This window comes from Manis pentadactyla, chromosome 5, assembly GCF_030020395.1.
Source record: "Manis pentadactyla isolate mManPen7 chromosome 5, mManPen7.hap1, whole genome shotgun sequence".
Lineage (NCBI taxonomy): Eukaryota > Metazoa > Chordata > Mammalia > Pholidota > Manidae > Manis > Manis pentadactyla.
Window position 1 is genome coordinate 493,782 of NC_080023.1, and position 26,082 is coordinate 519,863.

At 54.3% G+C, this 26,082-nt stretch overlaps 2 long non-coding RNA genes across 2 annotated transcripts; both read left to right on the forward strand.

Annotated features, from left to right (window-relative positions):
* Nucleotides 1–292: 292 nt before the first annotated feature.
* Nucleotides 293–14,129, forward strand: LOC118930283 (uncharacterized). Its single transcript, XR_005031981.2, has 3 exons — nt 293–3,597; nt 11,167–11,859; nt 14,039–14,129. It is a non-coding gene; the product is annotated as an uncharacterized LOC118930283 (long non-coding RNA).
* A 2,206-nt stretch (nt 14,130–16,335) lies between these two features.
* LOC118930284 (uncharacterized) lies at nt 16,336–25,236 on the forward strand. Its single transcript, XR_008997625.1, has 2 exons — nt 16,336–16,612; nt 22,339–25,236. It is a non-coding gene; the product is annotated as an uncharacterized LOC118930284 (long non-coding RNA).
* The last annotated feature ends 846 nt before the right edge of the window (nt 25,237–26,082 follow it).

A 26,082-nucleotide genomic window follows, 5' to 3' on the forward strand; every position in this document is an offset into this window, starting at 1 on the left:
GTGCCTGCTTCCCCGCCCAACCACTTCCTCTCAGCCAATCCTCGACCAGTTCTCCCATGATGGAGAGCCAATAGTCACCAATAATTGCGAGTGAAGAGGAGCACTTTGATGGTGGAGGGGGAACCACCAGCGGGTGGTATCTGAGGAGCCCCAGAACGCGAGGTGAAAGGTGAAGGGAACGCAGGGAGGAGACTCTCTTTCCGTGGGCGGGGCGTGCCTAGGGACTAGCCAGTGGGGAGTCAGGAGGCAAGAGGGCGGGGCGGGGCGGCAGCGCGTCGGGGGCAGGGTTCCGGAAATGCGAGGCCTGCGCGGCCTGCTCGCGGCAATTTCCGGCCTGGTGGGCGGATCGGGGCTCGGCTTGTGTTGTGCCCGAGTCGTCGCGGGTCGGGGGCGTTTGGCCCGCTCTGCCGAAGGCCCAGCGCCTGGAGCGGAGCCGGACGCACGGGGCGCCCAGCGTTGGCCGAATGCTGACAGCCTCGCCGACAGGTGCTTAGGGGCCGCGGTGAGAGCGGCCGCGGGACGGCCGCGGCCTCGGCCGGTGGCTCGGTGCGAAGGCGGAGCAGGCTGGTGGTACAGGGACTCTGGCGCTCTCGTGCGTTTGCTTAAAACAAAAGACAAAACCCAGGGAGCAGGTGTGACAAAAAGTTAGGTTTGATGCTGGATGGTGGGAATGGGGGTGCGGGCTTCTTTGCACTTTCCTCTCGCCTTCAGTTTTCTGAGAAGAAAAAGTAAGAATAGCACCTCGGAAAACTCTGGGGACTTCTAAGTCCAAACGGTTTTATCAGTCCTGTTATCGGGCCCCAGAGACCAAGCTCTGGAGTTGCGATGTTACAGAAATGAACACTGAACTGGAAAGAAAGCAGTTTATTAGATAGATACAAGGGAGCTGACAAGAAAGAGGAATGTCAGCTCCCCGAGGGGGTTGTGCGTAAGGCTTTTAAAGGCATCTAAAGAGGGTGAGGGTTCTGGCCGGAGCGGTGTTGATGAATTGTTCCGGACGTTACCTCCGTCGTTCTGGTGCCTCCGCTTAGTGGTCAGCAGATGTTAACTGACAGGCTTTCCCAAAACATGGTCAGGGACCTCCCTTGATGTTTCTATAAGATAAACAGACACAAAATAATTTTTGTAATTTCTTTCTTCCCCAAGGCAATGATTCTTATTGCAAAAACAGGGACTGGGCATTGATCCTTGGGAGTGTTCGTTCTGGCTTAAGATTTGGCTGGCTGGTTGTTGACCGTATGGCCAGTTTATGGCTTACGATACATTTTTCTTAGAAGACATTTTGGGAATTTTTACCTTTTAACCTTTAAGCCTCAAGATGGAGGTTTAACTTAAAATGGAGTCCCTCTTGTTCTTCCTTATGCTGGCTCACGTCCAGTCTGACAAAGGTCACAGCTACTCAGTCACGTGGGTGAAGAGGCCAAGGTGCAGAGAGAGGAGCGGCTGGCTTTTCCTGTGTTCCTTAGTTGCCGGCCCCCAGGGAGGCCCTGGAACTCTGGCGTAGCTCCCGCTTTGGCCCTGCAGTCCCCGCAGTCTGCCCTGGGTGGAGGGCTGGAGCCTGTGGCCTCCTCAAGTGGGGTGCAGCCTGTGCATCACATTTGTGAGGACCAAGCCTCTATTTTGCTTTGCTACCTTTAAAAGCGTTCATAGTGTTGAATGCACACTTGCTGTGTGCCCTGCCTGGTGCCAGCTGCAGGAGGAGGCAAACAGCCAAATCCAGAATGTGGGATGTTTGGACCATGACCCAGCTAGTTAATTAAGGCCTGGAGGTAAAAAAAAAGGAAGTAAGGCTGTTTGAGAATAAAAGGGTTTAGAATACCTCATCTGTGGAATGTGTGGACCTTACCTGGATCACGGTCAAACAAGCCACCTGTAAAGACATTTATGAGGCAGTAGGGGACATTTTAATATAAATAGTATTAGGTGATAATATTTACTGATATTTTTGTTAGGGAGAGATAATGGCCTGGTGGTTAGTTAAAAATGTCCTAATAATCATTTAGAGATGCAAATGGAATTACTTGCAGTAAATTGCCAGTGTGTGGGATTTGCTTTATAAATACTCTGGTTAAAAAAAAATGATAAAAACCCGAATGGCAAAATTGATTGAAGTGGCAAAGTTAAAATTGGATGAGGAATACAATGGGAATCATGACTTGTATGTTTGAAATTTTTTGTAATACAGTTTAAAATGATGGTATTCATGTTTCTCATTGGCTGTGACCAGTGAGAAGTCACTTAATTGCTCGTGGCTTTGATCTCACCTGTAAAACTGGGGTCATAATTTATTCTGTTTATTCTGAGATTTAAAAGCAATACAAATACTCATTTCCTAACTCTTCTTGGGGCTTAGAATCAGAAGGGCATCTTGGCCATAAATAGCTCATGGTGCAGCATGGGGGCAGTCAACAGTTATAGTGACTGTGTTCTGAGACAGAGACAAGCACAGGTTGTCGCAGTGGCAGTGCCACCCTGGGGACACTGAACCACCGGTGGTCTAGGCCAGTCAAAGCCACGCTCTGGATGTGTATCCAAATGATGAATTTCCCTGAACAGCAGCCTTCCTGTCCTGCCGCCTCATGGCCCCAGAGGGAACTGTGTCCAGAGGTGTCATTTTCCGTGGGCTCTTGGGAGCCTGCTCTCGTAGTTCCGTGAGGTCTGGAACTTCCCGACCTGAGTGAGAGTCCTCTCCACGTGGAGATGAGGCTGTGTGTGTGGGAAGACTCCTGGATAACCCCACGGAATGCGCTTCCAGCAAAAGGTGCGGGTGGCCTGGGCAGGGCCTGCAGGAAAGAACAAGCTAAACGGCACATGGAGCCGCCAGCAGGGATAGGGTGATGCTTACAAAGAAAAGCGTCCTCAGGAGAAGGTTGTGCGGATGGATCAGTAGCACGTCGCCGTGGGTGTGATGTTTGTAAGGGCGGCCGTAGGTGCCAAGCTCTGTGCAGATGTCCCTTCTCAGATCAGCCCCAAACAGGGCGAGGAGGGGACGACCTGGCCAGGTTAGGTAATTTGCTCAAGGTCATGCAGGCAGGAAAAGGCAGCTTCTGTGTATTTGCCCCAACGGATCCCAGCTTCCAGGTGACTGTCAGGGCTGAAGTCAGAACCCACTCAGTCTCGTGTAGAGTCATGGCTGTTGCCCAGTTGCACCATCATCATTGGTTTTTTTTGGCCCTCGGCAGGGCCAGGGCCTTATATCCAAGTCTGGAAATAAACAAATTTTTGAAGATGTGGGTATGATGACTGTGGTGGGCACAGTTCTAGGAAGGGGCCCCAAGATACCCACCCTCTCATTCACTCAAATGGTAATCCAGGTGCTGTGGAGGGAGAAAGACTCAGATCCGCTGCTGGTCTAAGCTGGAGGGGAGCAGGGACGGGTGGGGGGCGTTGGGGGCCTCCTAACAACAGAGAGTGGTCCCAGCTGGCTGCCCGCAAGGAAATGAAGACCTCAGGCCTGCTGTCCCAAGGAGCGGAACTCAGTAGCCTGCACAAGCCCCCGGAAAAGAGCCCAGCCCGGCCGGCACCTTGATCTTGGCCTTGTGAGACCTGGAGTGGAGAATCCAGCTTCATTAACTAAGCCGCATAGTAACCCATGAGGTAGGCTTCACTTTTTAGTTCTCTCCATTTACCTTTGTTTTGGGTCACAGTGCACAGAACAGATTAATCATAACCCTTGTGCCCATTCTCAACCTGGATTATTCTTGGCCCGCGTGCGTCGGTTTCAGTGCTGTAGAAGCCCCCCTGAACCCACCACCTAGAGGGCACCCGGCTTCTCAGGGTGAGAGACTGGCCTGAAAGAGGGACCTGAAAACCTGGTGGCAAATTTCTCTGCCCCCCACCCAGCACACGGGCTCCCCCCGAAAGGGGAGTTCTTGGTAAGAAAATGCCACCGGAAGGGGCTGCAGACATTCCTGTTAAAATAACTCTGCAGAAAGAGCCGGATCTGTTGCGTGGGGGACATACAGATACAAGGCTGATGAGCACCCCTGCCCCGAGAACCTGGGGGGCTGCTGTGGTGGGGCTGGAGGATCCCAGTGGGGCTCGGGTCCCCTGTGGGAGCCCTGACTCCTTCCTGAGGAGGGTGGGCATGAGGGTGGCTTGCCTCAGGGACAGGAAAAGAGAGGGGAGGTAGTGAGTTCCTTGAATCCTGAGGAGAGCTTCTTACAAAGCCTGGGGGCCTGAGACTATGAATTTAAGGCTGATTGAATCGCTTGTCACAAGCCTAGTATGGTTTGAACCCTCCTGTGTGTTGGTTAAGGCAGTCCTTACACAGAAAAAAGTCAGAACTCTGAAAGTGCTTTGGGTGAGGGTGGCAGGAGGGACACTTTGTCATTATAAAAATAATGGTCATTATAGAAATGGAACATGTACAAGGGAGTCCCTCTCTCATCCTTATTGGGACATTGGGCGTCTGCATGCTCTGTCTCCCCTTCACTCTGCTCTTGGATTGATCAGAATCCAGAGCTGGAGCCAGAGGCGTCCTGCGGGGACAGCCATGACCCTGCAGGACCTTGGTGATGACAGGTGCAGTGGGCCTCTCTGCATCTTGGTCTCCTCATATAAGCACGTGGCTATGTTGCACGTTCCGCAGATAATGATGGAGTATTAGTGACAGTGGTACCATCAGTGAGGGTGTTCTGGACAGGATGTGTGGTGCCCTCTCGTGGGCAATGCTTGGGGGTGGAAGGGCCCCCAGGGCCTTTGCCCCTTCCCCTGCCCAGGGGCTGGGGTGGCTGATGCAGACACACCTTCGCCCGCTCACTCCTGAGCCATCTGGGAGCAGGGAACCAAAGAACCAGGAGACATTGTTAACCACAGACATTGCTCCCCCTCACGCAAAGGTTGGGCACAGCCCTCAGCTCCCATGGTGCCTCTGTGGCTCCAGGCCTCGGGGCCCAGTTCCTGCCTGCCCGCTGCTGTGCCCTCCCCTTGCCCTCACAGTGAGGGTGGAGCTCCAGACATCCCAGCAACATCCTGAACAGCAGGTGGCAGAGCTGGGGGAGGCAAAGGTCACAAGGGTGCCCGGAAACACATCAACTCACATCCTATTGACCAAAACTTAGCCACACGGCCACACTTAGCTGCAAAGGAGTCTGGGAAATGTCGATATCCTTGTGATCCACTCAGCTGAAATCCTACTCCTGCAGACCAGTGAGGAAGGATGCTTGGGGACAGCAACGGCTCCCCCCAGGGTCTTCCAGGGCACTGTCCCTCCTCTGGTTGTAGGAGGCCCTCCTCCTCTGAGACCCAGAGATTGGGTCAAACGTCCCGAGTGCCTGGGGTCACCCCATTACTGCAGGCTCCCACCCACATGCACGCATTAAACACTGCTGTGTTCCAGGCTCTGTTCAGGTATTGGCGCTCCCTGTCCCACCCCACTGGCTAATCAGCCTGGGATCTGAGAGGCCAGGGGATCCCCAGGGCCCACAGCCAGCAAGTGCTGGGACCAGGCTCTGAGCTGGGTTCCGTCCTGGACCTCATCTCAGGCTGAGGAGGCCGTCCTGTCAGGCACTGCAGCCCGGAGCCCTGGAGTGCCCTGCCTCACCTCTCACACCCACCCTGCAGCAGGACCTGCCCCTGGACCTTGGGGACAGGCCTGCCTCCCACCTTGCCACACCCTCATTAGCACCCCCAGCCTCCCCGATGTGGTCCCCCCTGCATAGAGCCTGCCTGGCTCCTGCAGCCCTGCCTGAGGCCCGCCCAACACCACCCACCTTTGTGCCCTTGCCCTGTGCCCTCTGGGGGCTTCAAGTCTGTAGTGGGCATGGCTGCCACCAGTGCCCAGAGCGTGCCTTGTGCCAGTTGGAGGCTCACTCTGAGGCCGTGGCTCACAGAGGTGCTGCGCTCGGGGGCAGCCCAGCCAGAGCTCGGCCCCCTTTCGTCCTCGGGGCTGCAAGCAATGGAGCTGGGTTCCTGCGGTGGGCCTGCCAGGCCTTTCAGGCGCGGCCCCACCCTGGCCCATGCGTTCCTTTGGGCCTCCCCTGAGCTGAACACACGCCGCCTCAGGTCAGGGCAGGGTCTTCCATCTGCTCTGAGCTCAGTGGCCTATGCAGCCCCCTGCTCCTCACAAGCCTGCCAGACAGTAAGGGATGAGGGGTGAGCGGGGTGAGGGCCTCTGGGACGTCTGAGGAGGCAAATGCCCCCTGGTGACCACACCAGAATCGTGTCCCTCTCCAGGATATGGTCAAAGTTACAGCTGACTCGGATTCACCTACTTTTTTCGTAGGTGTGGAAACCTGGAAAACACCTTCTCCAGAGGGAGTTTTCAAAGCTGCAGGTTTTCCTTCAGAAACAAATCCTGTGTCCCGAGGCAGCTGGAAAGCAAACCGGAAGCTGGCCAGGGCCAGAACCCCGGACGCCATGCACAGCCCACCTGGCCCCATCTGCCCACCTGCCGTCAGCTGTAGGCAGTACCCAAGAAGCCCCACTTGGTTCTGTGTTTGGCCAGGTTGGAGTTTGATTTCTGGAACAGGAAGCATCTTGGTACTTTTCTCTTGTTTTTTAATTGTTTTTCCTTTTTGTTGGCTTGTTTGAACTTCCTGGCATGTGTTTTGATTCCCTTCCTCTAGGGACAAACTGCCCACCCCCACCGAGCCTGAGGGCTTTGCTTGGGATCCAGGCCTTTTACACAACCCCATCCTTTTGTCAACAGTGATTGGTCCAAGGGCTGGGTGTGTGACCCAGACAGGGTCAATCAGATCCCTCTGTGGAATTGCTACATGGCAGCTGGAGGAAGCAGTTCTCTTCCTGCCAGGATTCTCAGGCTGGGGGACAGGTATCCGGGCCCTGTGTCCCCTGCCCCTCCCCAGGGGGAACCTGCTGCTTCTGGAGGACCCGAACAAGAGTAGGGGAAGGCCGGGAGACACAGGTCTGAGGGTCCGAGTCCTTCATAAAGTGCTTAAAACCTTGCTTCTGGCAGCCCTTCGTCCTGAGATGCACCACCATCTATCACAGCGCTGAGAACCAACTGTGAAATCAACTCCATTTGCTCCAGGTGGTTGGAGTTGGTCTGTCACAACTGATGGCCCTCAGTAAGTGCATCTAGTCACGTCCAAGGCAGGTGTCACAGTAATGCCGAGGGACCAATGAGGAAACACAGGGCGGGTCCAGGGTCCAGATCCCAACCTCCTGCTGCGGATCTCCTGCTGTTCACAGCATCCAGAGGGCCGTCTCTCCTGTAACTGCGTCATCACTTCCACAGGGTGGCTCTTCGCTATAGCCCCACAAGGGTTTTCCAGAGGAGGGGCCTGCACACAGTGCCACCCACTGCCCCATGCCTCAGACGGGGTTGGCAGGAGGGCGCTTACGCAGCTGTGTGAGGGCCAAGCACGTGTGCCATGGTGGAGGTCAGAACACGGAGGAGGCTGCCTCTGAACTGCTTCTGCCAAAATTCTCCCAATTATCTTCTTGAAGTGTTAGTAGTCATTTCAGGAATAACAGTGACACCAAGAAAACCTAGCCTCCGCGTCCTCCCCTGCTTGCCTTGCTCAGCAGCCTGTGTGAGGCCCTGGGCTGGGCACCCCCACCTCCACCCGCAGCGGCTCTGGGAGCCCATGCCGCAGACCATCCTGCAGACGAGGGACGGTGCCAGGGAGGGCAGTGGGAAGAGAATCGCATCTGACCTAGTGCTTGGGGCTGTGGGCAGACCAGCGCATCAGGGTCAGGGTGAAACCCTCTGCAGTATCAGAAAAATTATTTTGATTACACGAGTAGTCTATGAATACTTTCTGGAGAAAATCCAAACAATGCAGAATGATAGTCCTGGTCCCTGAAATGGTCAAATACTACAAAGGTGGTTCTGTGGCCTTCTAGTTATGTGTCCCTGGCCATTTATGTAAATGTGTGTGTGTGTGTGTGTGTGTGTGTGTAGATAGATGATAAATTTGGTTTTAAGGGTTGGTCATATTTCTGTTCTACAATTGCTTTAAAAAACTTACTTCCATGCCAGCAAATATAATCCTTACCAATAACTGTGAATGTATTTAACTATTTCCTTATTGGTGAGCATGTTTAGGTTGTTTCACTCAGCTGATGCACTTGGCTTTGATCTTGCATTTCCTTCCAGTTCCAGTAAACTTTTCAGTGATTCTGGGTAATCACATCTCTGATGTTGCTACATCCAATTCTCAGAGAAGAAAGAAATTCATCTGAGAAAAAGCTTGCATGCAAGTGAATGTGACACTAGCATGTCATGAAGACCTGGGGTGGGCCTGCATTTGAACTCAGTTGGCAAGATACATGGACCAAGCTAAACCCAGCACCCTTGAAGGACTTGGGCTGGGGGCTTTGGGAACCCCACGCTACGCTGCTCTTCAGGCAGGTTCTCCAGGAAGGCTGCTCCCTCGTGAGCCGCATACCTAGGGCCCTGCCACCCACCTTGACATGAGGACACTCATCTGCAGAGGGGGATTCCAGGAGCAGGGAGGAGCTTGCTCCTGAGCGTGGCTGCCCTCTGGAGGGTGCACACCCACTCTGCACGTTGAGCATGGTCTTGGGCACACAAAGAGGCAAGTGTTGCCAGGCTTACAGAGCCGCAGAACAAGGGAAAGAGATGTGGTAGGTGGGCTCCTTGCTGCAGGGACCCATTTGGCACAGCCTGGTGATGATTTCTTGCAGTCTGCTCCTGCCAATTCCTAGGAGCCCAGGTGTCGCGTCTGCCGGCTGTGCCATGTGGGACACGCGGCCTCTGAGGGAAGAGACTCCCTGGGAAGCAGCCTAGGCTGAATCCACGTGGCACAGCCCCCAGGGAGCCTCAGCCTGTAGCCTGGGTGTTGTTGCCTCTTGGAGGGCAGGGAGCAAAGCGCTCATTCTTCCTCGGCACCAAGGATGGCGCCCTGTCCCAGGGGCACCTCAAGAAACGGGCAGCTGAGCAAGGAGGCTTGCGGTGCAGGCAGGGTGTCGGCTCCGCCGCTTCAGGGATGTGTGCGCTGCTGCCAAGGCCACGTGCTTTGGCCTTCCTCCCCGGAGGCCTCCTCAGCTCCCTCCTCGGCCCGTGGCACTGCTGCCACTGCCCCCCTGCCCCTCTGCAGGCACAGAGGAGCTGCTGGTCTCCTGTTTTCCTCTCCGTGGCTCTGCTTTTCACCTTGCTGGTGCTCCTGCCGCAGGGGTCTTTCTGAATGTGTGTGTGTCTGTGTGCATGCGTGAGTGTGTGCATATCTCAGGGTGCACCTCTGCAGGTATGTCTGTCTGTCTGGTCAGCATGTCGGTCTCTGTGTGTATCTGGCTGTGTGTCTGGCTGTGTGTGTGCATGTATCCTGGCTATGGAAGCCTCAATCTTGGTGTAATTTTTCTTTTCAAATATAATGGGCCTGTGGTCCCCACTGTGACTTTTGCTGCCCATTTCTCACCCAGAATCCTTTTTCTAACAGTGCCCCTGCTGGGCTTCTGCTCCAACCGAATCCAGCCTGCACTTAGGAAGGGGGAACAGGGCTTAACATTGGTCTCAGGTAGCTTGAGACCTTGCGGCGTGGAAATCCTCAAGTCCGCCCCAAACCACTGCAGTTATGGAGTCATGGACTGTGACCTTTTTACCCCCACCTCCATGACAGATCAAAACAAGAGCTCAGTCAAGCTGCACAGAGATGCCCAAGACAGGGGCCAGATGCCAGCCCTTAAGTCCTTCCTTCCAGAGAGCAAGCAGCTTGAGTTTTCCAGGGTTTCAGATGAGAAATCCATAGCTTTGGGTTTCGGTCCCTCCCCTGGCGTTAGGCGCGTCTGCTGCTTTACTCACCTTTCTCAACTCTTGGAAACCATCCTCAAATCACTGCCTCCGGATGGCTCACATTTTGGTTCACACTCAGGAATTTCGTTCATCTAGTTCACCTGCATACCACCAGCTCTGCAGTAGAGTAATTGACACGTTGTTTACTGAATGCAAGAATTAAGAATCGAAATGAAGATTTCCATACAGGAAAAGAATTACTGAATGAAAGGTGATGGGCAGCATGAATCCTTAAAAAAAAAAAAGACACCAGCTGGGTCAAAGACTTCACAGCTTAACCCCAACTTCAGGTGCCAGCCACCCGTTCCAGACCTCCTGCACTTCTGACCAACTGGCTATAAATTGGGACTTCCCATGACATCCTTCTAAAGTTCAGTAATTTCCTAGGGTGGCGCACAGAACTCAAGAAGACACATGACACATAGATTCACACAGGCTATATATATATCCTTTGCATCCTTTGGAAAGATACAGATGAACAGCCGGATGAAGAGGTGCATAAGGGAAAGGTCCAGAAAGGCCATGAACACAGGCTTCTGTAACCTGTGGAGCTGGGTGTGCTCACTAATTCTGAAGCTCTCAATCTTCTGGTTCAAGCGTGTTTAGAGAGCTCAGTCTCCAGTGCTCCCCACCCTTCTTTCGGGAGTGGGGCTGAAAGTTCCCACCCTCTCATCTCTTGGCCTTTCTGCTGACCAGTCCCATCCTGAGGCTATCTAGGGGCTCCACCATAAGTCACCTTATTAACATAAACTCCGTGGTGATGGAAAGGGACTCATTATAAATAACAAAAGATGCTCCTATTAGGGGATTCCAGGGTGTAGGACTTTTGAACAGGGAACAAAGACAAAATACTTATTTCTTATTATAGCAAAGGCTGTCATAGACTTCTGACACTAGTCACTAAGATCTTTAACTGGTTTTCTAGTCCTACCCCCTGAGCAGCGTTTAATAGTTTGGTTTCCCATATAGGACTTTCCACTGGGGAGCAAATGTTCAAGGAGCTAACATACTCTCGCTAACTTGCCAATTTATTTAAATAAACAAATAGGTCTTACAGTTTTGATACCAGTTTCATGTGACTGCAATTAGTGGGGGAGTTAGTATCAACTCTGTACTAAAAAATATTGGCAAAACTGGTTATTAATGCAGCAAATACAAACAAATACAGGTTCCTACCTCACACTAGGTACAAAAATAAATTCCAGGTAGATGGAAGAGCTAAATAAAATACGGTAGAAATATTATGATTTTAGGACATTATATAACTGCATTAAAAAAGAACTAACGAGCCATTTAAAAATATATATATTTGACTACATAAAAATTTTAAATATGTTAAATCTGTTAGTAGTTAGGGATATGTAAGTAAATCGATGAGATACCATTTTTTGCTTAAGTAGGCAAAAACAAAACAAATTTTATTGGTACTATCCATTGCTTTCCAGGATATGGGGAAACTGAGAGATACGCTCATATACTGTTGTCATAGTGCTGGAAAATAGCCTGTAAATACTTACTAAAATTATAAATACACACATGCACATTTCAGTAGAAAGTCCCACGTATCTTAAATAAACACCAGGGTATGTACGGATGTGAACGCAGGGATGTTCATTATGGCATGGTGTTGCCGGAAAGAAGTCAAACGATCCAGATGTCTTCAGGAGGTGATCTGTTGACCAAATGATGATGTACACATACTATGGCATATTATGCAGTCATTAAAAATAGCTCTAACTTGAAAAAAATAAATCCATAGCTTTTTAGTTTTACTAAATTATTGTTAACCACTGATAGATGATGGATGAACAAAATATATACACAGAATGAAATATTCAGCATTAAAAAGGGAGAAAAATTTAACGTTCTGCAACATGGATGAAACTTGAAAACATCATGCCAAGTGCAGTGAGCCGGACAACGAAAGGACAGGCACTGTGGGTTCACTTGTAGGGGTCACCCAGGAGAGGCGAGTCCACAGAGACAGGAGGTAGGTAGTGTGGTTGTTACCGGGGGCCGAGAGGGGGCGGGAGGTTGGGACGGAGTGTTCATGGGGACGGTTCCTGTTTGGGAACATTCTGGAGATGACGGCAGGGATGGTCAAGCAACACAGTGAATGCACTTAATATCACTGAATTGTACATGTGAATGGCTGGCTCAGTGGCAAATTTTATGTTTCATGTATTTTGTCACAATTTTAAAATTAAAAATAAGGTAAGAAAATACACCCAGGATGGCTTTGAAAACGTTTTGCTAAAAGCAGGACTGAGTATGCTTAGGTAAATCTGGGCGGAGTATCTCTCTAGATGGCAGCAAATGAAACCTCTCCAAGACCTCTTGCTTAGGCAATTTTAGTTTCTTCTAAGTAGTAAAACATACACGAGCAACAAATTAAATTCTCAGAAAAACAAGATTGATAACATTTTATGGCCCATTTATATTGTAAATTTGCAATTAAGATAAAACCAGTTCCAGAAACTTGAACAGGTGGTATGAATTAAATTGTGTCCCTTCAAAGTTTGTATGTGGAAGTCTTAACCCCCAGTAGAATGTGACCTTATTTGGAAATAGGTTCTTCACAGAGTCACCAGGTCGCGATGAGGCCATCAGGGTGGGCCCTGATCCAGTACGACCAGTGTCCTTGTAAGAAGAGGAGATGTGGACACACAGACACAGGGTGAAGGTCATGTGAGGGTGCTGGCGGAGATCAGGGCGATGCATCTGCAAGCCGAGGTGCACTGAAGGCTGCCGGCCCCCAGAGCTGGGCAGGCAGGGCAGCCTCTGCCTCAGCCTCAGAAGGAGCCGCCCTGCTGACACCTCCATCTTCTGGCCCTGGAACTAAGACTATCTGCATTTCTGTTGTTTAAGCCAGGTAGTTTGTGGCGCTTTGTTGTGACTGCTCTAGGAAATGAACACACTTGGCTTCAAACAACAGACTGCCCTTCCCTCTGATTCTGTTCAGATTTTCCTCTTTTGAAGACACCAGTCATGTTGGATTAGGGCCACCCCGTGTCCACGACCTCAGGTCAGCTAATCACATCTGCAATGACCTCATTCCGAAACAAGGTCACATTGGCAGGCACTGGGGGTGGGATTTCAATATATCTTCTGAGAGGACACAATTTAACCCATAACAAGTCTGCCCTCTGGCCCCCCAATTCATTTCCTTACGGCATGGACTGTCTGTACTATTCCAATACCTCCAAAACTCAACCATTCCAGTATCAGCCATGAGCCTGAAATGGCTCTGCTTCTGTCACGGTGCTGGTCACCCTGTTTCGTAGCCGTCTACCAGAACAACCTGCAAAAGACACAAGATTGCACTTCGTAAAACTAAGTGAAATTTTCTACTGACTTTCTGTTTCTTCTTCCTGAGTCTTTGTATCTAGACAGAACTGAAAAGGATTTTTCATTAGAGACCTGTGGTTTCGGTACAATCTGAGCAAATGTTTTTTAAAAAGTCTTTAGGATCTGTAATGATGTCCTCTCATTCTTCATACTAGTAATTGGTAGCCTCCCTCTTTTTCTCCTGATCAGTTTAACTGGAGTTTATAAATGTTATCAACCGCAGAGAACCAGCATTTGATTCATTGATTTATGCTCTGTTATTATTTCTTGTGCTTATTTTGGGTTTCATTTGTTCTTAGATTTCTAATTTCTTAAGATGGAAGACAAAGTCAATAATTTACCCTCCTTCTTGCTGTAAAAACATTTTTTAAAAACTTTATTGAGATATACTTCACACCCCATACAGTTCTCTTTCAAGTGTATGATTCAGTGGTCTTGAGTATATCACTCAGACCAGGACTTACACGAGTGCCCCCTGGTTCTCAGACCTCTGCATTCAGACGGAATTATACCAGGGGCTCTGCTGGGTCTCCAGCTCGCAGATGGCAGGGCGTGAGCCTTCCCAGCCTCTGTAGCCCTGAGCTGATTCCTGTAATACATCTCGTGTGTATATACATCTACACAATCCTGTTGGTTCTGTTTGTCTGGAGAACCCTGACTGTACTAACTTAGGCCTCTGCTTCTGGGCTGGGCATTTTCCCCAGCACCTGGCTCTGACCTATGACAGGATGGCTGGGAAGTCTTGGGCCACCTCCCAGGGCATCTTACGGGCCTGGGACTGCCCAAGGGATTCAGGGCGGTGGGGCTCCTCTGGGCTGAGGACGCCGCTGAGGTTGCCCAGTTCTCTGCAGCCGCCTCTTGCCCCATCTGTAAAGAGGGCTCAGGTGTGATGCTGACAGCACCTGGTTTTGACACGCCAGAATTCCTGCTGGTGATGTTTTCCTGATGTCAGCAGTTCTGGACACGCAGAGGAGAGAAATGCGCATGGCTCAGCATGAGCATGGCTGTGCACACACCTCCAGCATGTGCCAGTCCTTGGAGGCACGGAGCAGGTGGGGAGCACATGGGGGCAGAGCTGTGGGTAGGGAGTGAGGAGACCTGGCTCCCGGTCAGTGCTGCCCCCGGCTCCCCGTGCGACAGGAACAAGGCCCGTCCCTCTCCGCGCCTGTTTCCTGGGCTGTAAGGCAGCCTGTGCTCCGTGGTGGCAGGGGCCCATTTCAGCTCCTGACAACATGTGGCCCAGAGCCCCGTGGGACGCACTCTGTCCTTACTTCCCTCATCTGGCCTTCATCCCAAGGGGGAGGGGCTGGCGGTTTCTGGGCCTCTGTGCCCCCAAAACCCCTCCTCAGCCTGACCTGCCAGCCTAGCACGTCCCTGTCCCTGCTGCTGTCTCCTGCTGCTGGGGGGCTCCTCCCACCCGGGGAAGAGGGCTGGGGCAGGAGGTCTGTCAGCAGGACCCCAGTTCTGCACAGGAAGGCGCTTGGCCACAGAGGGGTGGCTTGGCGCTCTGTGTCAGGAGGCCCGCTGGCCCACAGATTAAAGAGATAAAAGCCACTTCTCCAAATCAACCTCCCCAGCAGCTAAAGGAACATTCTGGTGTTTCAGGTACACGCTGCTTGCCTTGCACAGAGGAGCGGAGCCTGTGGTCGCCCCACAAGCGTCTGATCACACGGCTCCTTTCCTCCACCCTCAGGTGGCTCACATCCCTGGATGGCTGACCTGGGGTACCCCTGACCTCTGGCCTCAATCCCTGCCTGTCCCACGCCAAGCCCCCATCAGAACACTGGCGTCTCGCAGACCCTCTGTTCTCTAGAGTCTCTGACTGGAATGTTCCTCTTCTCCTGAACTCCCCACCTCACACTCCCTTTGCCTGGCTAGCAGCTATCTTTTTATTCAGGTCCCGACCTGTCACCTCCTCCAGGAAGCTTTCCCGGATTCCCCAAGCTGCGTTAAGTGACTCTTCTGTGCCTTCATCCATCAGGGCCCTGGCCACACTGGGAGGCCTTTGCTCTTGTCTCTGCTCAGGGAGAGGGCTGAGCTTGACTCCTGGGCTAATGGTGACCCAGAGTTGGCAGCTGCTCCAGAAGGTCTGATTGCAGTTTTCCCTCCCATCCTTTCCCCATCGCTGCCCCGTGGTCATCCCTGTCCTGTTGTTCCTTGCACGTTCCTCCTTCCCTCCATTGTTTCCCTCAAACGCTGGGTAGAAACCGAGCTGCAGAGAGGCTCCCTTCAGGACCACTGACCATCCCTCGGAGGGGAGGCATCCAGTTCCCCACAGCAGCCTTGATTTACTGGACAAGGCGGCCTGTTGGCCAGGTGTCAGGCTCTGTCTGGAGGCAAGTGGTTTGCTTCGAGGTGATAAACGGGCTCAACAGGGCTTGACCCTGAGCCAGCCTCCTGGGGCAGTCCCAGCCTGCCTGGCTATTTTCCCCGATGCTGCAGAGTTTAGCCAATACATGATTTTTAAAAGTTAAAAAACAACTTTTCTTTGCTCCTGGAAAGACCTTGCACACACAATTTATGGTTTGAAAATCAATGCAACAAATGGAGTTCAATATGCTCCTTAGCTGGGAAGGATGGAATTCTTTTTGTCCCTGTATTTTTATCCCTGTGACCTGTCATGGCAGATCAGTGCCCACACGAGAATAACTGGTTGTGTTTGAAATTTGTCTTCAGAAAGCTGAGGAGGGCAGGAATTCTGGCTGCTTTGTGTGATGGGAGAAATATTTGTACCTCTGGGATGAATGTTTTGAGTGAAAAATGTAAATATCTGCCCCAGAAGCCTCCTCCCTCCAGGACCCCGAGCTCAGGTGGGGGCCAGGATGTTCCCCATACCATGAAGCCATTTCAGCAGGGATGCCCACCATGGCAGAAAAACAAAACAACACCTGAACATCAGCCACAGAAAAGCTGCTGAGAGCATCCCGCAGCCCTGTGGGAGGCGTTCCGTGCTGGACAGATCACGCTGCGGGCTGTGATTTCCAAAAAGGAGAGCACAAGATGGTGCATCTAGCAAAACTCTAACTTCATAGGAGACTGTGATGAGGGAGCGGGACTGGCATTGAGCTGCCTGGGACGAGGAGCAGGCACTCCTGCCGCCTCCCTGTGGCCTGACCTGTATGTAGCTTGCAGCACCTTAGATCTGCTGGGCCCCCCACGTGTCCATGTGCACGGTGGCTGTGAGCATCTGGGAATCAGACTGTCCTGGAGGCAGCCTTGACCCAGTGCTGATGCCCTATCCACAGATGGACAACGTGTGCGCCCTATGGCAGGCACTGCTGTGGACGTGGGCACTGGAGGACAAACACGAGCCCTGCTCCTGCCCTCCAGGCAACAGCTGCCCAGGGGTGAGAGAGAAAAGCGATTTATAAGTAAGAACCCTTCCTCCAGGGTCTCCTCTGTGGGGTCACCCACCATGGGTAGTGCCAGCCCTTTCTGTGGGTTCATTCCAGACTACAAGCTCCTTGAGGCCAAGGACTCTGTCTTCTTCCCTGTGTGTCCCCAGTGCCTAGCATGGGGCCTGGCACCTGGAGGTCTGTGTAGGTGAGTGTCAAGTTGAATTAAGTTAATGAAAGCTAGACCCCCAGCAGCAGGGGCAGTGCTAGAGGGCTGCCTTCTCTGGGGAAGGTGACCCTCCGGCCAGGGACCCAGGATGTACTGAAGGGCAGGGCATTTAAGGTCCTTGAGGGGGAATCGGCAGGAACTAAAGCCGGTGGCCATTCTCCCCTCCTCTGGGCAGGCTTGGCAACCCCTACCAGGTTCCCACCCCTCACTGCCATTGTAGGGCGCACCTGGGACACTGGGGCACCGTTACCTGCAGGGGCTTCTCTGGGCATGTCTGGGGCAGGAGTGAGGGCTTGAGCTTTGGGGTTTGATGGACCTGAGTTCTAACCCCCCACCCATCCTTGGCAAACCATCTCCCTCTGCAGGGCGTCCACATCCTCACCTAGGGCGCAGGGGAGCCACCCAGGCCCCAGAATGCTGGGCAGGTGCAGGGAGATGTGCTGCGCTGCCAGGGCTCAGTGAGCTGGAGTGGCCATGGTCACTGGTGTTGGCCCGAAGGGCTGGGTCACAGGGTGAGGATGCAGACACACTGCCCCAGAGGTGTGCCCCTCTCAGCAGTGTGCGTGCCGTTTGCTGGCCATCAGCGGCTCTGCTGTGGGCCCTGCAGCCAGCCTCTCTGGGCTCTGAAATGCTGCAGATGCTTCATCTGCCAGGGGTAAGACTCCAGGGCATGGTTGGGGACTGTGGTCACCTGGGTGGAGCCTGTGGGCCCTGTCCACAGGTGCAAAGGTAGGACTGAAAATCATACTGTGTGCCCGCATGTCACTGCGCCGGTTGTCTGAATGATCAAATACTTCTGGCCCTGTTGGTGGGAAGCTGCCACCGTGGCCCGGTCCTGAGAACCCTGGAAGCTCACTAGCATTCAGCAACTAAAGGGCCAGCCCCTGGCCAGCCAGACTCTCTGGGGCCTGCTTCAGTGCCAAGAAGGCCTGTGTCCATTCTGATTGATCAGTGCTTGGGCTGCACCAATTGTGACGATTTTAAATTTCACTCCAGACCAAGGGTGCTCAAACTAACACAGGAAAAGGCATGGTGCTGACCAGGTGACACAACTGAGGCTTGGTCTCTCTGTTGCTGCTCGGGCCCCCGCGTCAGGGCCGGGCACACTGACACTGCGTCTTGGGCTCGCAGTCCCGACCTGGCCGAGGGGCAGACAGCAGAAGCCTCAGCCCCCTCCCCAGACTTAGGCCCTCATTCTTTGGGGTCTCAGCTCTAAGTTCCTCTGTCTGACCTCTTTGTAAGGGCCACGTGATGATTGCTGGTGTTAGTGACAAGGCTTCCCCTAGATGGGAGCTCTGCATGAAGACCCTAATGTGGACTTCAGGCCACCTCTCCTCCTGCACTGGGCCAGCACCCTGCCCTCCAGCCTGCAGGGACCCTTCTGGCCTCCCCCAGTCCCATGAACACAACGTGCAGTTCGTAGTGCTCTGGGTTTGCTCTCAGTGTGAAATGCCCATCCGTTTGCTTGGGTGTCTTACTCATCCTCTAAGATGGGGCTCTGGCACTCCCCCACCGGGAAGCCTTCCCTGACAAGCCTGTGTGGGTCAGGTCCTCGTGGGTGGGCCACAGTGCTTCTCTGCCACAGCCCCACCAACCTTGTCCGTGTCGTCTTGCTGCTTTTCTGTCTGTACTGCCCTGCCCTTCTGGAGGCTGGCTCCCAGCTCAGAGGAGGCGGCCATGTCGCTCTGGTGGAGAGAAGGGCTGGGGGTGGGGGAACGGGTGGGCAGCGAATGGGTAAATGTGTGCATGGACGGATGGATGGTGGGCGGGTGGGCGGATGGATGGGCAGATGGGTGGTGGAAGCATGGAGGGATTGACAGAGATGCAGCATGGATCATGGCTGTGTGGGCAAGTGGGCAGAAGGGTGCTCGAACCTGGCACATTTGTTGGCACGTGTTGGAGGGAGTGTGAGCTCTCATCTCTGGTTTGCCTTCTCTCCAACTGAGGCGTCCTGCGCTCACTTCCGCTCCTCTTTGTAGGCTTGAGGCAGCGTCTCCTGGGGCTTACTGGATACCCAGAGGGCTCCTCACCATCTTCCCAGGAGGCCCTTGGGAGTTCCTGCCAATGCCAGGCCTCTGTGGTCCTGGGGCCCTCCGGGGAGCACCAGGTGTGCTGTCAGCCTCGGCTGCACTTCTTGCTCCCGAAGTTGCTGGCTTACTGCCCGAAGGGCCAAGAGGCTGAGCTGTGCTGCCCTGCTTTCAAGCTGTCAGAGGGAGAATCTCTGCCCACACCCTCCCCTCCCGAGGCCACCCTGTCACCAAGGCTCTGAGGGACGTGTCGGGTCTGAAGAGGCCCTTCTGAACTGCGCTCCCCCTCCCTCCGTAAAGCTGTAAGAGAGACTTAACAAAAAGCACCCTGAGACTCCGGGCCTATGCTGAGCAGCCAGGAAGCCTACAGGCTCTGGGAAGAGAGTGACCCTCAGCCCAGCTGAGGAGGGTCTGAGGAAAGGTTCTGCCTCAGCCTCCCTCCCCAACTCCCCACCAGAGGCAGCCCCCAGCCCCCAGGAGGTCCCAGCAGGCACCAAGGCCATTTGCAGGCCTGCAAGAAGAGGGTGGCCGCGTGCCCTGAGGGCTGGGAAGGCAGGCTTGCTTTGCTGGGGAGAGGACTGGACTGGAGGCAGCCGGTCTCCTCCAGGCCCTGGGCCGCCCTGGGCTCTCCCCCCAGGCCTGACTGCTGGGGGCACGGGGCTAGGAGCCTGGATGGCCAGAGCCCCTGGCTGGCTCCCCGAGCAGACAGGAGCCCAGGGCTGTGGCGTGGTCCCTGCCGGTGCGTTTGCAGCCCAGTGGGGTTGCCTTTCTCCCCAACCACAGGTCCTTTCCTCTTCCTCTCCTTCCTCTGCACGTGGCAGGTGGCTGGGAGCACGTGCTCTGGGGAGGGACAGCTCTGCGCAGCCCCTGCTCCCCAAGCCTGTGTCCTCATCTCTAGAGAGGACCATAGTTTCCGATGGGCTGAATTATGCTGCTGTGACAAACGGCTCCCTTACTCTGGGGGCTTTGGGCAAAGGCTATTTCTTGCTCAACCCCCATGGCCCTCCTGGGCCAGCTGAAGGCCCTTTGAGAAGTCTTTCTCATCCAGTGTCTGAGGTCGGGCTCCCCAAAAGCCAGGCTGGAGAAGCAAGCAGGTGGGAACTTGAGCCAAGGAAGTGCCCGGAGGGGAGTGGAGATGTGGGGGGCGGGGGTGGGGCCCTGCAATGGGGTAGATCTGCCTGCCTCAGGGCAAGGTCACCCCATAAGGGTAAGGAACCTGGGGAGTCCTGTCCATCACTGGCTGGGGCTGACCCTGGGAGGTGGCAGCTCCCCGCAATTCCACCTGCCCTGAACAGAAATGTGGGCGCTGCACCCAGAGGCAGCTTGGGGTCTCATGGGAAGGCCAAGCATCCGTGTGCCCAAGAGGGGACACCGCCGGGGAGACATGGGCTGGGCCGCGGCCCGGCTGCTCCCTGAATGCAGGTGGGTGGGGAGCACACTCCCTACGTGCAGCCCACGACCTTGCAGAAGGAGAGGATGAGGCGTCAGGCGCTGGGGTGCCGCAGGCTTCTTGTGCTTGTGTTTCAGGGGCTGAAGCCTGGGGACACGCTCCTGCGTTCTCCCAGGGGAGGGAGGCGGGATCTGTTACAGTGGTAACAGCAAGAACACATGTAGCTTGAGGGTCTGAAACCAAGGAGGGGATGAGTAAATGTGAATTTCTTTCATTTGTATTAATTCAGCAAACATTTCTGAGCCCCTTTGAGGGACCAGGTGCGGAGCTCCCCTGAGCTCCACTGGAGTGGGGACAGCCAGGTTTGCAGACTGTTGGGAGCTTGCCGGGGGACAAGCTGCGTCTGAGTTCTGTGGTCTGGAGCCCACAGGGAGGAGTTATGATAATTCTCCCAGAGGGGGGATGTTGGAGGGGGGCTCTGAAGGATGGCTAAGAGCTCTTCTGATGGAGAAGAGGGTCTAAATAAAAAATCAGCCTTCATGAAGTAAAATGCTGTCATAACAGTTCATGGATGTCTAGAACTCTGCCACTTACAATAGTATTTCCCTTATGTAATTTCATTTAAATGTTGAAATAGTTCTTTGTGGTAAGTGCTGTTATCCCCATTTTATGCAGGAGTAAACTGAGACTCAAGAGTTAAGCAGTTTCCCAGGGTGACACGGTCAGAGGACAATCAGGATTTGAACTTGGGTCTCATATCCAATGACATCTATTTCCTGGGGTAGGGGGGTCTCTGCCCCTAAATAACTGAGTAACTTTGAACACCTTTTCCCTCTGAGACTCAGTTTCTCATCTGTAAATGGGGACAGAAACGTTCTGCTGAGCCAGGCCCGCAGGCTGCGAGCGTGGACCCAGAGGCCCCCCGCCAGCGCCCCTGGCTGCCACCGTCTCGGCTCTCGGTCAGCTCAAGTGGCCATGACAAAAAGCCACAGACTGGTGGCTTAGACGACACAGGGCTGTTTTCTCACAGTCTTGGAGACCAGGGGGCCAGCCTGGTGGGGGTCCTGGTGAGGGCTTGCCCTGACTGGAGGGGGGCCACCTCCTCGCTGTGTCCTCCTATGGCCAAGGGGATGCTCCGAGGCACTAATCCCTCCCCGGGGCCCCACCCCCAGGTCCTTGGGGCCAACTCACAGCCCAGGGCTCCGCCTCCAAGTTCCATCACACTGGGGAGTCAGGGCTTCAACATAGGAATTTGGGGGACACGCCTGCCCTCCACAGGAGACCCCTTTTCTCCGTGGCCCGGCACCGAGTGCAGCGTGCTGTGTGCCACGCCACGCCTGTGGCTTCTGCTGGGTTACCTGAAGCACGTGCTCTGTCTGTTTCCTCTTCAGGTAGAGCTGAGAGATCTTTCCTTGACGGTGAGGTGATGGGTCAAGGGGCAGAGAGCTGAAGCTGAAGTCCCCATGCCGTGGGGCACAGAGGGTCACACAGGACAGGTGCTGCGGTCACCGAGGGGGGCTCCAGCACGGCCTGCCGAGGCTGCCGCCTCTGGCCAGCCTCATGGCTGCTCTCCTGGAGGTGTCCAGAGCATGGCCTCTACCTGCCTCCGTCTCCCTGCTTTCTCCCACCTTCCACGCAGTAGCCAGAGGCGTCTTTCTGAAAGGCAGATCTGGCCTTGGCCACCCCCCGCCTGAACTTTTCCGTGTCCCCCATTGCTTTTGGATAAAACGTATCCGCCTAACGCAGTGTCAGGGTGCCACAGGGTCTGCCCTCATTTCCTCTCCTGGCTTCCCTCTTCCCTGCCTCACTCCCTACATGCCAAGCAGATAGGATGAATCTCGGCTCTGGAGCCTGCACTGTCCGGACTCCGTCTCAGGGCCCCCCGCTGCCCCCCGGCCCCTCACTGCCCAGGCTGCACCAGGGCCCTTTGGGCACTGGCTCTTGTGTGCCCTGCACGCCCAGGGGAGGGGGTCCAGCACTGTGGGTGAGGCAGAGGGCTTTGCAGCTGGACTGCCCAGGCTCACATCCCAGCTCTGCAGCAACCCCACCCTGAGGCCTGGGCGAGTTCTCACTTCAGCTCCTGTGAAAAGGGGATCCTCCTCCTCCTTGCCCCACCTGGTGATGTGGGTGGAGATTTGAAGCCAGGAGCCTGGTGTGGCGACTTGGAGTGAGGTGAGGATGTCCCGGCAGGGCTCGGCCCTTGGTGGCTCCGACCGTGGCTGAGCAGGTGGCCTTGCCCAACGACCGTGGTGGTCATGCTCCACGTGCTTTGTGCTCTGTGCCTGCAGACCACCCACCCGCGGAGGGCAGGGCTGGACCTGGGTGCCCCCTCGGTGCGCCAGGGCTCAGGAGGTGTGTGCGGAAGGAGTGAGGAGCCATGTTGTCCCCAGCACTGTCCGCGGTGCCGCATCGTGGCGTGGCTGTCCTTGGAGCGTAGGATTCCAGTGTGAGCACACCTTGGTCCACAGCCATTCTCCTGCCCACAGCCACCAAGAAATACTTCTGATGATGACTGTTTTTCTGTCTAAAAGACTAGCAATTAGTGGCTTATGTGCACAGCCCCTGCTGGGGTTCCCCAGCTCTGTGTCTCCTGGGTCAGCACTCTGCTGACAGTCGTCCCCCTGATCTCCCCCACTCTGCCCCCTCCCTCCATCTCCCTCTTCAGCATTTTCTTAAGCCGGTTTTGGGGTTTGGTGCTCAGGGTGCAGAGGTGAATGAGCTACCACCTTGCCTGCATGTCATGGCCGCTGAGAGGTCATCCCAAGTCTCCAAAGCAGGCAGCAAAGGTAGTATGAGATACATGTGTGAAAGGGCTTGGAGGCTGAGATGGGGCCAGGTAGCCTGGTAACAGAAAAGGCCTGATTGGTGGACTTAGGAAGTGCAGGTGCCGAGCTGGCCCTGGGCTCTGCCTAACGTGGAATCAAAGTCTCAGATTCGTGCCAAGTTCATTGCTTTCTGATTGGACAATGACCTACGTGTGATTCTGGCCTCCCCATCTCTGAAATGGGCTAATGGTACCTCCTGGTGCTGCTTTGAAAGCCAAATACACAGGCTGTACAAGATCTCTATTAATACAAAAACCTGGACCAATTCTTGATTTATGGTACCTTTCTTTGTAATCCTATCTTTCCAGGTAAATGAAGTTTTCTTGTTTAAATGTTTTTTTTTAATTGTTAAACTAAGATGTGCATCAGAAAAAATTGAGCCACATGCAAGTTGATAGAATGTGAAAGACCTAAAGCCTGAGATTCCCCGCTGTTACAGTACACGCTGTTAGTGCGGAATCACCTAGAAGGGGAGAAGGCTCAGGCCGGAGAGGCTCAGCTCGGCTCGGCTCCGTGGCTGCTCACTGGCTGTGTGTTCTTGGCAAGTCATAGGTGCTCTTGCAAACTCAGTTTCACCAGGTGTGCACTGGGGCTGAGAAGTGTCTGTTCCTCACCGCTCTTGTGTGGGATTCAACGATTTTACCAGGTGTGGCCTGATCGCAAGCAATGTTGGCTTGTTCTGTGGCAGTGGTTTCAAAGCCAGGGGAAGGATTTAGGAGGCATGATTCGTGACCACTAGTGTTTTGCAAAGGCCAAAATAACCATGACTTCTGACATGATTCCAGGACTCATCTTCACAGCAAACAAGCTGTGTTGGGCTTGTTTTGTTTGCTGAAGTTCCTTAGTGAGATCCCTACTCAATATATTTCAAGTCATGCTTTCAAGGTTTAAAAAGAAATTGTGGTAATAAATACACATAACATAAACTGTCTTAACCATTGTTAAGTGTCCAGTTCAGTGACATCAAGTTTCATTGTGCAGCCAATGTCACCACCATCCATCTCCAGAACTTTCCACAACAAATCTCAGTCCTTGGCAAGAGCCGCTCTGATTTTGTCCCTGTGAACCGACTGCTCTAGGGACCTGATATAAGTGGAATCCTGGCGTTGGTCCTTCTGTGACAGGCCTGCTTCATGTGGCATCACGCCCTCAAGGCTCACCCACATCGCAGCAGGCATCAGAAGCCCCTTCCTTCTTGAAGGCTGAATATTATTCCGCTGTTATGGCCACACCGCATCTTGTTTATCGGTCCATCTGTAGGTGGATTCGTGGGCTGCCCCCGCCTCTCATCTGTCGCGAACACCACAGCTGTGGGCCTGCGTGCACATGTGTCGCTCGAGTCCCTGCTCTCGCTCCTTTGAGAGAGATGCCCATCGAGTCTGTAGAGCGCCTTTTAGGTGGCCAGCCTGGCCTCAGGTGTTGGGGGTAAAGAGGTGAGGAGGATGGGGCTCTGTCCCTGGAGCCACAGCCTGGGAGATGGAAGTGGACAGGTGGTTCCCTTGGGGCAGGAGATGGTCCTCTGCATGTGCGGTTGGCTTTCTCCGTGTGCTCTCACCTGTGCAAATGCATCACTCCCGGGTGCCGGGAAGCTGCTCTGCATAGCAGCTCCATGTGCAGGTGGGAGACTGAGTCATGGGAAGCTGCAACGCCTTGGCTGAGATCCCCTGCCTGCTTAGTCGGGAAGCTAGAGTCAGAATTCAGGTCTACGGAGTCCAGTCCACCAAACTGTTCTCAAAAGCATCCCCGTGCAGCCAAAAAAGTAGGCTTTTGGCTGCACGTCCTGGTGACAGAAACCTGGCTCACCCTAGCTCAGCCACGAGGAGGCAGTGGATGGCCCATGTAATGAGGGAGGCCAGGTGCTGGGCTGCCTCTGGGCTCTGCCGCATCTGGGGGTGGGGCTGTCTGTGCTTCTCCCTCCACCTCCGGGGGCTGCTTTCCTCTGGGCCCCGACACTTTGCAGAGTTCTTCCATGCAGCTGGGGAAGCTGACTGCGTGAATCCAGGCAATACTCAGACCCTACAGCAGACGCGAGCTCCCCCAGGCTCCAGCTGCTATGGGCCAGGAAGACAGAGCTTGGATTGGTAGGGCCAGCCCAAGGCCAGCCCAGCAGGCCGCTGGGACGAGGGAGGAGAGACGGTGGGCAGGCAGAGCACAGATGTCCTCATGTGGCAGGGAGGGCCTTGCTGGCAGAGCCCCCACCAGAATGGAAACCAGGCGGGCAGCACAAAGGTCTCCGCCGGCAGCAGAGGCCTGATGTGGGTTTCATCTTCATTGCACGTGAACCCACCCTGCAAGTGGATTAAAATACAAATGGCCAACGTTTCAAGTACCTCAATAAAGTTTATCATCCATCCAAAGGGATTTCTGCATGAAAACCTCCTGCTTTTGGTGCAATATGACTTTGGTCCTTCAGAGTGAGATACAGACCTCTGCCGACGCTTTCTCCCCCAGAGGGCCCTCCAGTGACTGCCCCACCCACAGGCTGTGCTGGCCACGTGCATCCCAGGCAACTTGCCGCCGAGCGCCAGAGGGCCCGACCCCAGGCCAGAGGCCCGCAGCAGTTCTGTGCCCGGCAGAGCCTACGCACGCTCGCCTCATGTGTGCAAGCCCCTGGGTCTACTAAGAACACCGACAGGGGCTTTACAACCCAGGAAGGCGAAGGGAGTGGGAGGAACCCAACCATCTCTGATCCTGTCTCTCGGCCACTCGGCCAGCAGGGCCGGGGCCCTGGCGCCCACCGTGGGGACTTCTGCCCAGCTGCTGTCAGGGCCTTCCCTTGGCTTCTCTGAAAACCTAAGGCCGTCGGAGAGACTGTGTCAAGGGGCCTGGACTGGGTGGGGGTGGTGGCAGTGGGGGAACCAGGGGGGGTGCTAATTCAGGGACACGTGTTAAGGCTCAGGTGGGGGGCGAGGCAGAGCCTGGGTGGGCGGCCAGGCTGGGATGGTGGGGAGGGGGCTGGACACGGGCGCGAGGAGGGAACTAGACTCCCCTTTGTGAGCTGTGTGTCCCACACCAGCGGGAAGCCAAGGGGACCGCTGGGTCTACCAGCCCCTCCAATTTACCTCTGGGGCTCTCAGATATTTCTAGTCATTGCCTGGCTCCTTTTGGGGGGCTCTGGAAACCCACTTCTGTTTCCACTAACCCACTCCCAGTCTCCTCTACTTCCCAAATGGGTTTAAGCTCCAACACCCGGAACTGTCTCAGGTG